Raw genomic sequence first — 9,308 nt, 5'->3', positions numbered from 1 at the left:
TCTCTCTATCTACCTATCCATCCATCCAAACAACCAAACATATCAAACTGGGATTAAACTAAATTTAACTAAACTGGGATTAAAGTAAACTCTTTAGTAACTTGAATCTTTAGTTAACATGGTGTGACATTTTTCAATGCCAGTACTTTGCTACAGTGTAATTTAATGCAATAATAGCTTCATATATTTCATTGTATGACTATGTGAGTGTTTGTGAAACTACTTCCTGTGTTTACCTTGTTGAGCTCCTCAAAATATCTTCAATCTTTTAATGAAGCACTCTTAACTCATTACAATAGGGAGAACACCACCTTGACAGAGTCTCGGCAGTGTTTCAGAAAGAGGTAGTCAGAGGTGAGATATTTATAGGATTTGGGGTCTGGCCTGAAGCATTTTAAGGAGTCTTTCAAGAAGGGAAATGGAGAACTGGGCAAAGTTTAAAATTGGTGGATACTGTGAAGTTAGTCTTGACAACTAAACTGATGAGCAAGTTATTTGGCCAGAGGAGAAGATTATTGTCTCTAACAGTTTGATCTGAAGAGTTTTCCTGAAGCAAACAGTAAAGTTATTTACTGATTTATAGTACTGTGTTACCTAGGCAGAGTTTCCCTAAAAACAAAAAATAAAATCTAAGTCATGTTGATATCAATAGTCTACATACAGTTTTATCTAATTCATATTAACACAGATGGTCTTAATTATCAATGTGTTTTTTATTATTTTAATATCAGTTTTCCCAAATGTATTTTAAATATTTATTTATTTCTATTTTCACCAACACCTCCGTCTAAATCCAAGCCATCACTTTCCTTTACCTTGCCTTTTAAGCTGATCTTTTTATATTGCTAACACTCATCTTCCACAAGGCAGCCAGAATGAACTTCATGACAAGAAAATCACATCCATTCTTAAACCCTTTCAGTTTTTCCATACTGCTCTTCATATAGTTTTTTGTTTGTTTGTTTTTGTGGTATGCGGGCCTCTCACTGTTGTGGCCTCTCCCGTTGCGGAGCACAGGTTCTGGACGCGCAGGCTCAGTGGCCATGGCTCACGGGCCCAGCCGCTCCGCGGCATGTGGGATCTTCCCGGACCAGGGCACGAAACCGTGTCCCCTGCATCGGCAGGCGGACTCTCAACCACTGCGCCACCAGGGAAGCCCTTCATATAGTTTTAAGTTCCCCATGAGAGCCTCTCTGATCCACTCCTACAGCCTTATTCTATTCACGGCACCCTAATCCAGTGGACCTCTTTTGGTGCCTTGAATTTGCCGTGTTCCATCTACTAGAATGCTTTTCCCTGTACTTTCTTTTATCTAGTTAATTCCTACTTATCCTTCAGATCTCATTTTGCTCATCCTTCTCCTACCAAGACAAACATTATATATTCCCATAGCTCCCTATATTCTTCCTTCATATTATTTAATTTTTTTATGAATAATTGATTTAATGCCTATCTCCCCCACTCAAAAGTAAGCCCTATAAAATTAGGGACACTATTTATTTTGTTCTACATTACATCCTCTGCATCCCTGGCCTAATACAGAAACACATGATTTATACAATAAATGTTGCAAAATCTATGGCATAATTTTTCACATTTAAGCTGCAGGAGTGTTTTGTTTTGTTTTCTGTGTACTTTTGATAACTCACCCAGCTTAATTGCCTCCACCTTTAAAAACACCTTTTCACTCTTAATATGAGGGCACATCTTCTTTGTTAAATGAACCAAATAATTGTGAAAAGAAGTGTTGCTCACAAATAAGCTACTAATTGAAGCTCTTTTTTTCTTCACAGATATAATAGAAAAGCATTAAAAATGGGAGGTTTTAGAGAGAAATGTTCTTTGCAGGGGTATTGCTATAGCTTCCAGAAATTCTAAAAATCTGCCCCATTGAAGGGAAACTGTATTTGTGTGTGTGTGTGTGTGTGTGTGTGTGTGTGTGTGTGTGTAGTAGGAAGTGAGAATGGTGAACTGGTTCTTTTATTTAATTTTTTACCTTGAACAATATAGCTACGTGTTCTGATTGGAGTTGGACCATTCTAAAACAGCTAACTCTCAATTACCACACTAATGGAAACGGGCATGATGTAGAAAAACAAAATATGGTCATAACCCAAATCACTTATTTCCATTCATTGTAATTTTATTCATAAGCTTTGAGTTATAGTAATACTTTATATTTGTGCAGTACTTTAGATTTTAAGAGTTTTTTTACATACTTTGTTTTAGATAGGGTAGACTAACCTACAGAAAAAGACAGGATCCTCAAAACTCAGTTCCCTTAAGAACAGGAAGTTTATTTCTTTGGTCAAGAGCAGGGTTCTGGGTTAGCAGCAGCTCAGCTCTTATGAAGGCTTTCAGGGACCCAGGCTCTGCCATCTTCAACAAGATACTTACAGGACTGCCCTAGGAATTACTGTCGCAGTCATTTAGGAAACATGAAAAACATTAAAGAGCATGCGCAGGGTCTGGAACCTCGAGTGGTACACATCACTTCTGCTCACGATGTCTTTGCCAAGAACATAATCTGGAGGCAGGGAACTCTGGTAAATGTATTCTGCCTATGTGTACAGCTCCACCCCTATTTCTGTAGAAGGAGTATAGTACAGATTTTGGTGGGTAGGTTTAGTCACATGGATTATCTCATTGGGCAAATAGATTTTTAAAACCTCTTCTCTTTCTGCTTCTTGAAAGAATAGGGACTTCCCTGGTGTCACAGTGGTTAAGAATCTGCCTGTTAATGCAGGGGACACGGGTTCGAGCCCTGGTGCAGGAGGATCCCACATATCGCAGAACAACTGAGCCCGTGCACCACAACTACTGAGCCCGCGCTCTAGAGACCACGAGGCACAACTACTGAAGCCCGCGTGCTTAGAGCCCGTGCTCCACAACAAGAGAAGTCACTGCAATGAGAAGCCTGCGCACCGCAACGAAGAGTAGCCCCTGCTCGCCACAACTAGAGAAAAGCCTGAGCAGCAACGAAGACCCAACACAGCCAAAAATAAATTAAATAAAAAAGAGAGAGAATAAATGAGCATGGTAACCAACTTCTGCAAAGCAAATAAGCAGAGAGATAAGAAATATCAGAGGCCTTGATGATTTAGGAAATGAATAAGTAGTATCTGAATAATAAATTATAATAAATAATAATAAATTAACCAGACCTGTCATGCAAATAGGACAGAAGTTACTATAATTATACAGGATTGGATATAATAAACTGAGTAAGAAAGTACATTTCAAAATCTATTCTGAGTCCAGTTTGCCTTGTCTATCTGATACATAGCATATAGGAAATCCTTAGCAGTGGCCCCTACATGATGAAAACAGAAATTTCAACTTTTGGCAAAGGTAATTTATTGAAGTTTAAACCATTGATTTTTTGGAAAAAGTTAAGTTTTGAAAATGAAGAGTGTTGGAGTAGACGCTGCCTTCCTCTGAAGTTACATGAATCAAGAGAAGAGTGTCGACTTAAAAAAACCCACCCAACATAAAGAGTTGTGAGTTTAAGTTTTATTCAGGGTCTTACCACAGACTGTAGCCCAGGAGATAGCTCTGAGGAACTACTCCAAAGAAGTAGGGGAGGAACTAGTATATATGTCATTTTTTGGGCTATGAAATACATGTAATTGAGCATATATCTTGGTAAAAGATTACTGCTAACTACAAAACAGATATGTCAAGTTAATGATTTTAGTACTTTTCTATGTATGAGAAGATGCAACAAGGGAGAAGCATTTTCTGGACCGCAGTAGACTAGTAAGACAGATGATCCAGAGAGTTTTAAGGTTTTTAACAGGGCCTAATGCAGACATAGCACATGAATGGCCTACCAACGAAATCCTTGCCTGATCTAGGAATGAGCCTTCCTAGAGCCATTGGACAAATCAGTCACTAAATACCTCCCAAACCTTGGTTGACTTTATGACCAAAAGGAGGCAAAGGGGATTGTGAACAAAAAAAGAACAAAGAGCCTTGCTCATCAATCACTTATGCAAGGCTTAAATCCCAACCCACTGCAGTGGCCCACTGACAACCCCCCTGAAAGGAATTCAGGATGAAAAACAGAATGAGGTGCTCTGTGCTTTAGATAAACAGGCCACTAGATAGTTAGATGCTTATCAGGAAGAATTTCAATGACATCAGATTAATGCAGTTAGGAGATTGTTTCAGCAAACTGGTTAAGAGATGATGATGGTTTGGTCTAGAATGCCAGGGATGAGAAATGAAGTGAAGTGGATAGATAATTCTAGAAATGTTTAGGAATCATGGAGTAGCATGGGGACGAGAGAGATGAGTCCATGAAACTAACCAGGTCCAAACCAGGAAATGCGTGGTAGGGTATATGAAAGATTTGGGGCTTTTTTTTTTTTTTTAAGGATATGTGATGAACTAATAATGGTATCTACACTGAGGAGAGACACATTAGATTTCTTTAGTGTAAGTTCACTAAAGAAGGGTGACTTAATGCCTTAATATAAGTGAGAAAAGCTGATGGCTTAAAAGAAGGCATTTGCAGTGGGTATGGCTTGAGGTGTGTGGACTTGTCATTGGCTGTGGGAGGGAAGGGAGAGGGACCGTTACAGGTGACCCTCAAGTCTTGCTGAGATATGGAGGAGGTGCAGATAGAGAGGGAAGCTGGGAGATTAATTTTTAACGTGTTGAATCAGAGGTAGATTCTCTGGGAGGAAACTTCCAATAGGGAGCTGGCAACACAAGTCTGAAGCTCGTGGAGAAATGGGAGTTGGAGGTAAAGATTTCAGTCATTAGCATTTTTGATATCTAGCTGACTTGGTTTTTCCCTTCTTCATTCTCTATGTGCCTGAAAGTAAGGAGGGCCTTACTTGACCCCTTGGGAGTTTATGTCCCTTCTTTTCCCCCTCCCCCATAGCTGGTGGTCAATGACTGCCTGGTGAAGGAATGGGGAAGTCCTTGCCTGAAGGGGAAAAAATCTGGGTGTAATTTACACTCCTGAGCAGCTGGTGAATCAGGCTGTGGTTGGGACTTTGCCTGAAGGCACATGCTGGGTTTTTTGTTTGAGTTTATTTTGTTTTTCCCCTGCTTCTCCACTTCCTTACCCTTCTCTCTGAGAGCACTGCCACAATAACTCTCTGATCTTGCCTAAGGATCTACACCTGGAGAGGCGAATTTAAGACAGAAAATAATCAAGGTAATGAGAGTTACTAAGGTGGCCCTGGAAAGGTGTGTAAAATAAGAAAAAGAGTCGCCTAAGACAGAATCCTGAGAGCAACTATTTACCACAAAGATGGAGAAAAAGAGCCACCAGGAATGAGCCTGAAGAAAAGAGGAGACAGAAATGTGGGCTGGCAGGTGAGGTGCCGTGAGTAGAGAATGCAGCATCAGACAAGGAAACCAACAGAGAGATTCAGGTCAACAGTATGAAACGATACAGAGAGGTCAAGTTATGTAAGGAGTGAAAAGGATCCATTAAATATAGCAACAAAGGGGACTCATTACACCCTATTAAAGATTGGGCATTTTTAATATTTTGGAAGACAAAGACTAATGATAACATATATTCTTTTTTTTTTTTTTTTTAATAAAAGGTATTTTTGAGCACCTGTTAGGGCACAAGCCCTGTGCTAGTGCTGTGGTGATGGACTGAATGGCAGTTCCTTGCCATGCAGGGGCCAATAGCCTAATTACAGGAGTGATAAGTGTTGCAACAGTAGTAAGTGAAAGTCATAACCCGTGCACAGAGTGACGCCGAAAGCTCGGCCTCTGTACCCTGGTGCCGAATCAAATCTCAGAGACAGGGTTTTGGGTGAAGTAGAAAAGAATAGCTTTATTGCTTTGACAGGCAAAGGAGGACACAGTGGCTCCTGCCCCAAAAAACTGTGTCCCTGGGAGGGGACCTGGGAGGATTTGATAGGGGAGTTTTATAGCAACAGTTCAAGGGTGGGGTTGCTGATAAGATTAGGATGTGTGTAGGGCCTGCACTCCTCTAATCTGGTCTCAGGTAATATATATATATTTTAAATTAATTAATTAATTTATTGGCTGCATTGGGTCTTCATTGCTGTGCCTGGGCTTTCTCCAGTTGTGGGGAGTGGGGGCTTCTCTTGTTGCAGAACACAGGCTCTAGGCACACAGGCTTCAGTAGTTGTGGCACATGGGCTCAGTAGTTGTGGCACGTGGGCTCAGTAGTTGTGGCGCACATGCTTAGTTGCTCCACGGCATGTGGGATCTTCCCCCAGGCATGTAGGATCTTCCCAGATCACGGTTTGAGCCCACGTCCCCTGCATTGGCAGGCAGATTATTAACCACCGCGTCACCAGGGAAGTCCTTGTCTCAGGTGTTCTTGATGAGTTTCTCTGGTTCCTTTAATGTTGCCTCAGGTGATTTTTGGGCTGCTTCTCCCTTGATTAGCAACTGTTAGAATCTGCCCTTTGGAACTCCCTACAAACAAGAAAATGGGGGACAGAAAGCCTTCTGTGCCCAGGAGCCCCACAGGGTCCTGCTGGGTTTCGAGAGGAATACTCAGCTTCTGCTAATTCGTTTTCTTTGTTAATGACTCCACAATCTTTTACACAATTGCTTCAATTTGTACATCATATTCAATATAATTTCCTGCTACAATTCCTTTAGCAGTGGTAGGTATGTATGTATGTTCATGGAGGATAGTATGCTAACCCGTATACTTGAAAGTAATGGGAAAAGAGCTACTTTTTGATTGGGTGGATATCGTTTATTTTCTTGTTTATTTGCACATTTTTTATTTTGAGTAAAAAAAAAAATTCAGCATCTGATGAAGCAAAGAAAACCTTTTCTATTACTGCCTTTTGTTTTATGAATAATTTCTTTTTTTAATAAATTTTTAAATCATTGTGTTCTGAATTCACAGCACTTTAAAATTTATTTTTTATTTTATTTATTTTTGGCTGTGTTGGGTCTTTGTCACTGCGCATGGGCCTTCTCTAGTTGCGGCAAGCAGGGGCTACTCTTCCTTGCGGTGCGCAGGCTTCTCATTGTGGTGGCTTCTCTTGTTGCGGAGCACGGGCTCTAGGCGTGTGGGCTTCAGTAGTTGTGGCTCGTGGGCTCTACAGCACAGGCTCAGTAGTTGTAGCGCACAGGCTTAGTTGCTCCGTGGCATGTGGGGTCTTCCCAGACCTGGGCTCAAACCCGTGTCCCCTGCATTGGCAGGTGGATTCTTAACCACTGCGCCACCAGGGAAGTCCCAACAGTTAATTTCTTCATCTGTAAATTTATCTTGCACAAATGGATGGTGTGGCGAATAGATTATCCACTTACTTGTAGACTGTATTTGTGTCGGGCTCTATGTGGTTAAGTTCCTGTACCTTAGGAAGACTAACTGAAAAAAGCAACAGCAAGTTGCTTTGTTCTCCTTGCCTCTAAAACTGCAGTGAAGAGTGGCTTACAATACAGACCCTGCTAAAATTCTCACAGAAATATACATACTACGGATGGATTCGGCCTTTGGGGGTGCTATGGAGATAGTCATCTCTTCCTTGTTGCTTGTATGTAACTTTGTAGCAAGGGAAATGAGTGACTGTGAATAGCTGTTTTGTTTAAGTATTAGAAATTTATCCCTTCCTAGTGGGACTACTGAAGTCTTGGAATTTTTATCTACAAGAGTTCTTTTATTCTCATGTTGTATTTGTATGTAGTGATCATTTTCAGTGTCTTCTATCTCTTTGCTGTTTGTCAGTTAATGCTATCACAAAAAAGGGATGGGACACATTTAGAGCAAGATTTCTTCCTTGTCTTGGCACTGACATGATTTCACCTGATTGAAGTCCAGTAGTCTAGGTAGTGAAAGGGCTCTGCTTACAACTACTTTTCAAACCAACGGTCGTCCAACCCTAACCCCCCACCCCCGACCCCTTCACCTTTGTTTGCTGTTACTGCCTTTCCCATATTAAAGGGTAAATTTTTAAAGTTGATAAAATTATGAATACTTTGCTTCCGCCTTAGCAAAGTAGAAAGTTAGAAGCAATACACTGAGTGATCTCAATTTTTGTGTGATTAACTAAATCAATTGAGAAACCAAATATGCTGTTTAGAAATTTTTTTTTTCATTTTACACATGAAAAATTCACTTTAAGCCACACTTTTCATTTCCTTACATTGACTTGTGTCTTCACAATGAGCTCTAGTTATTTAAAACCTTTGGCACTGCCTTTTATTTCAGTGTAAAATTTAGTAAGGCCAATATATCTAAAAGACAGAAATTCCTTCTTCCTTTATGGACTCCAATGACAAGAAAATTAGTACTAGATCCTTTTTTCTTGATATCAATTATTTGTGTATTTAAAAAATCCATTTCTGTGCATAAACACTTTTAATCATGGGATACTGTGAGCATCTTGATTGAAAATGATCACCCTTATAGTAAGATGTCTTAATGGTATGTTAATTATCAACTACCAATTTTAATATGAAAATTGTGATTAATCTAAACCCCCAAATAATTAATTTACCCATTAACAAAATTCATCGGGCAGCTATTATGTGCCAGACATTATTCTAGTTGCTAGAAATAGAGCAGTGAACAACATACAATAATTCATGCCCTTGGGGAGCTTGTGTTCTAGTTGGGAAGTATAAACAATTAACAAGAAAAAAATGTATAGTACACTATATGGTAATAGGTATTGAGGGGAAAAATAAAGCAGGGAAAGGGACTAGAAATCATGTCTGAGAGAGGTGCAGTCATTGATAGAGTGGGCAGGGAAGACCACCACAGTAAGGTAATATTTGAGAAAATATTGGAGGGAGGTGAAGAAATGAGATAGGATGATAACTAAGAGATGAACATTCTGGGAGGCAGAGAACAGCAAATGCAAAGTCCCTAAGAAGAAGCATGCTCCAGGAACAACCGAGGCCAGTGTGGTCAGAGGAGGGTGAGCCAGGGCACAAATTGAGGTAAGAAGGCTAATGGAGTAGGGGTAGAGATTCTCTAGGGCCTTATAAGCCATCTTTAGTATTTTGTTTTTAGTCCAATTGAGATGGGGTGAAGCTTTCATAAGGTTTTGAGCATAAGCATCGTTTGTTCTGACTGAGGTTTTAAGGGGATCATTCTGGCTGTTTGGGCTGAGGCTTGAATGAAAGGAGGCAGGGCAGAAGCAGGAGACCAGGAAGGAGGCAAGAGATGATAATATGGAATTTCAGTGTAACTTTCAAAGGATTACTGTCTTAAGGAGTCCAAACATCAGAAATAACTGTCAGTTTTTCTTAAATAAGAGAAATATTTTAATTAGTACAAAATATAGATCAGGGAATGGTGCAAATATAGATTAAGCAGTGTTTGCTTAAAAAGTACACAT

This window comes from Monodon monoceros, unplaced genomic scaffold (genome assembly GCF_005190385.1).
Source record: "Monodon monoceros isolate NGI ecotype Baffin Bay Population unplaced genomic scaffold, NGI_Narwhal_1 Super_Scaffold_20, whole genome shotgun sequence".
Lineage (NCBI taxonomy): Eukaryota > Metazoa > Chordata > Mammalia > Artiodactyla > Monodontidae > Monodon > Monodon monoceros.
The sequence above is the reverse complement of the archived record's forward strand: the minus strand, read 5'-3'. Positions refer to the sequence as shown.